Source organism: Elephantulus edwardii, unplaced genomic scaffold, assembly GCF_000299155.1.
Source record: "Elephantulus edwardii isolate Elephantulus edwardi_28Jun2011 unplaced genomic scaffold, EleEdw1.0 scaffold00020, whole genome shotgun sequence".
Lineage (NCBI taxonomy): Eukaryota > Metazoa > Chordata > Mammalia > Macroscelidea > Macroscelididae > Elephantulus > Elephantulus edwardii.
Window position 1 is genome coordinate 3,184,082 of NW_006399770.1, and position 4,865 is coordinate 3,188,946.

Genomic DNA, 4,865 nt, shown 5'->3' on the forward strand with positions numbered 1-4,865 from the left:
TTCTCCTGGGGGCGCTCTTCTGGGGGTATTCGGGCTGCCTTCGGAGTCTCAGCATCTTAGGAAGGTGGGTGACGTGCGGATCTTCTTCTTCTTCTTTTTTTTTTTTGGCTGTGGACGCCCTTCAGGACTGCCTTCTTGGCCTTAAATGCCTTAGCTTTGGTTTCAGTTTTGGGAGGGGCAGGGGCTTCCTTCTTCACTTTTGGCGCCATCTTCGAAAAAGTAATATGGCTAATTTTTATGAGGTGTGCCAAGTGCTGTGTTAAGTGATTTAGATGTATTATTTAATACTCAGAACAGCCTTATAAAGTGCTAGAATTTTTCAGTAAATAAGGATAACTAATTAGTTAATGAAAACTATTTTGATTATTAAAACTATTGGGAAGTTTAAATGAGAAGAGTGAACATAAAGTGGCTAACCAAGAACATGTACATCAGAGGTGTTCATTAGGTGATGATTCGGCTCAGTTGAGGGCTCAGTTGAGGAAGTAACTGATTATACTAGAATTCTGCTTGGTTGCTAATTGTAATATCCTGATATTTCCCTTTCAAGATGACTTATGATGATTGTATGGTCAGATACCAAATGGAGAGTCTGTTACAGTTTGTTTATGAGACAAGAATACCTTTCGGTCCCCTACCTGCAACACTAGAGTAAGGCAGCTCTTTGTTTTTAGCCACTAGAATGTTTGCGTTTCCTTACCTAAGAACTGAACAAGCACCTGCAGCCTTTGAAACAGCTGGCCTAATATGTTAGTGATGGTTTGGTTGGTAAAATACCATTTCCTTAAATCCCTTTTCATTTTACTGTCTTTGCTCCCATCTTTTACTTATTAATTAAAAAAATAACTGTAGTGAGTTTTGAATTGGCAAGTGTGTTGTATATGTCTGTATAATAATGGGAATTTTAAAAAGAAGGGAAAAATAATTACAGTGAAGATGTAGAGTTGCCTGAGATCAGGTAGTAGATACATTAGTCAGTCTTTAGTGCTTATAGTTATTCTGGGTCACGCTTTCTGGGTATTACTTCGGAATTAATTGGATGGGTCCAGGCCATACAGTTCTTTTTGGACTACAGTTAATGAGTGAACTGGCAGCGGGATCAAGTCCTGCTCCTTGGTGGCAGCTGGCCCTTCTGCCTGGAGGCCCTGTGCAGTCCCTTTACTTTCTGCTAATTGACTTCCTAATTCCCCACAGCAGCTGCTGTAAACCATTTCCATTCTCCTCCATCCCCTTAATCTTCCTGCTCATGCTATATCAAATGGCAGGTGATTGTGCATCTTTTTTCATCATCTTCAGGTTCTCTGCTAGCCTCATCTTTTTCTCCAAGGGGTCCTAATCCTCAGGATCCCCTTCTCTTACAGGACCTAACTCTTTCAGTTACCCCATTACCTATAGCTTTAGTCTCTCCCCCCCCTTCTTTGCCTATAAGCAAGCTCAAATCTTCATCATCTTAAAGAATTTCCCCAGCTATATTTCCCTTGAAGTCAATCCCTTTCTCTTTTCATCAGGAGAGATGAAAACTTCTCTTAGGAGAGAAAGTAATTTAATTTATTTAGCCAAGTCTTTAAATTTTTTTAGATAATAAATTTAATATGTGTTAATAATGGAGAATTAGGAAAGTATCAATAATCAACATTTATCTTAATCACCTGTAACCACATTTCTAGACATAGACACCAATTCTGATGCCACATTCCTCCTCATAACGTCCAGCCTCCTGAATGATCTGTTCCACATATGGATTGAAAAGGTATGAAGACAGGATGAATTCCTGATGCACTCCTTTCCTGATTTTGAACCATGCAATATTTGCTTGCTCTGTTCTGGTCCAAGTATAGTTTTCACGTGGACACAAGTGTTCTGGTATTCCCATTCTTCTAAAAGTTAGGCACAATTTGTTGTGCACACAGTCAAATGCCTTTACATAGTCAATGAAACACAGCTAGACATTACCCTGGTAATCTGCTTTCTGCCAAGATCCATCTGACAAAGAGATTGAGGTTGTTAACAATTTCAGTTTGCTCTGCACTGGCAGACAGGAAATAAAGAGACAAATTGTATTGGGGAAATCTGCTGTCAGAGACCTCTCCAAAGTACTAAAGAGCAATGATGCCAGTCTAGAGACTAAGATGCTCCTGAACACCTGAACCAGCCCATGGTCTTTGCAATTACTTGCTATGCATCAGAGAACTGGACAATGAGTAAGGATGATACGAGAAGAATCAAAGACTTTGTGTTGTGGTGCTAGAGAAGAGTATTGAACATACTGTTGACTTCCAAGAGAACAAACAAACAGGTTTGTCTTGGAGAGGGTGAAACCAAGTTTCTCCTTAGCAAGGATTTTGATGCTCCATTTCACATACTATGGGCACTTGGTCAGAATGAACCAGTCCTTGGAGAAGACGTCATGCTTGGACGGGCAGAGAATGCAGGAGCGAAAAAGCTCAGTAGAGATGGATTGACACAGTAACTGGGGTAATAGGGGTTGGTGTGTCAGGGTTAGTTAGACTGACTCAGGACAGGGCATCCTTCAGAGCTGTTGTACATAGGGTCACTGTGAGTTGCAGGCAACCTGATGGCATGGGAACAACAACAACAACAACAACAAAAGAAGTAAACGCAAGTGTTAACCTTTCATGTTATGCCCATAAGAGCTGATTTCTATTCTTTCTGTTCAGTTCTTATTTCTATATGTTGTTGTTAGTTCATAGACCTTCTCCACTAGATTTTCAAGGCTGCAGCCTTTTGAAAGCAGAGCACCTGGTCTTTCATCTGTTCTTGCGCTGGATGAATTTGTAGGGTTTCAGTTCTAACTTTTGGGGTAGGATTGGAGCACTTAATTATATGTACCATTCTGGAGCTCTATATTACATGTTGTTTGTTGTGTACTATTGAGTTGACCTTCTGACAGGTTTTCAGAGCCAGTTTAATTACACAGGAGATGATTGTCCATCTTTCCCCCATGGAACAGCTGGCAGATTTGAAGCATGTGCTTTTAGGATTGCACTGCGGCTTCTTATCACTAGGCCATCAGAGCTCCCTATAAAACATATAAATATTCATTATCAGATGCAAGCAAGATCTTACTGAAGATTATCCAGAAACAATTAGAACAATACATCAATGAAGAACTGCCAGATGTGCAAGTGAGGTTTAGAAGAGGCCATGACATTAGGAATATTATAGCCAATTTCAGATGGATCTCTACTGAAAGCAGAGAATACCAGAAGAATGTCTATGTTTCATTCACTATGCAAAAGGCATTCAACTGTGTGGATCACCATAAATTGTGGCTAACCTTGAGAAGAACGGAAACCCCAGAACACTTGATTTTGCTTATGCGAAACCTATACTTGGACCAGGAAGCAGTCATCAGAATAGAGCAAGCAAACACTGCGTGGTTCAAAATTGGGAAAGAAGTGTATCAGGGAATGTCCTGTCTTCATATCTTTTAAATATGGATGCAGAATAGATCATTATGAGGAAGAATGTGGCTTTAGGATTGGAGGAAGACTCATCAACAACTTTCATTATGCAGATGACCCAACCTTGCTTGACAAAACTGAGGAGGACCTGAGGTGTTTGCTGCAGAAGGTCAAAGACTGCAACCTTCAGTATGAATTGAAGCTGAACATCAAGAAAACAATGATTCTCACAACTGGACAAGTTGGCAGCATCATGATAGATGGAGAAGGCATCGAGATTGTTAACAGATTCAGCTTGCTTGGCTCCACAGTTAGCACTCTTGGTACCAGCAGCCAGGAAATCAAAAGATGATTTGCATTGGGAAAGTCTGCTGTCAGAGACCTCTCCAAAGTAGTGAGGAGCAACAGTGTGTCAGTCCAGAGACTAAGGCGTGCCTGATCCAGACCATGATCTTTGCAGTTATTTGCTATGCATCAGAGAGCCAGACAGTGAATAAGGAAGATAGAAGAAAAATTGATGCCTTTGAGTGTGGTGCTGGAGAACTGTATTGAGTACACTATTGACAGCCAAGAGAACAAACATATCTGTCTTGGAGAGGGTGAATCTAGGCTGCTCCTTGGAGGCAAGGATTCTGAAGCTCCATCTCATATACTTTGAGTATGTGGCTAGGAGGGGACCAGTCCTTGGAGGGATAGCACAGGAGAGGAAGATCCCAGATGGGATGGATTAACACAGTAACTGGGCTAATTAATGGGGGACAAGTGTGTCAGAGACAGTAAGATTGGCTCAGGATAGGGTTCACACAGGTTGCTGTGATGTCTTGGTGGAACATAACAATTTATTTTACCATTGAGAGCATTTTAGGTGTGGGGTTTTTTGTGTGTGTGTGTGTATTAACACATTTCCTTGTCATTAAGTATTCTATATGAGTTTTAATGATTGCCTGAAAAAAATTAGTTTATGAATACACTTGAAGTTATTTGAGAGAACAGCCTATCTTAAGAACTTGCTTTTATCCTATTCACTTCTACTATAATTAAAGCAGCAGAGGTCAAAAGTGATCTACAGGAAGGGGGTAAAGGAAATGAGAAAGATCCGGTGAGAACTTGAAAAGACAGGGTAATGGTGGGCATAGTCCAATGGTGGTTATTTTATAAAACGTAATGAACGGGAATGATTATGTGAAACACAATGTGAAAAAAAAATTGTATGAAACACAGAGTATACAAATTTTGTAAGCAAGCCAATATAAAATAAAATGTTTTTTAAAAGTGACCTGCAAATTAAAGATGTTCTCATGTTTTTCTTATCCTGCTTAATGGCTGGATTTAGAAGGGGTCATGGTACTAGGGATATTATAGCTAATGTTAGATGGATCTTGGCAGAAAGCAAAGAATACCAGAAGAATGTCTATCTGTGCTTCATTGACTATGCAAAGT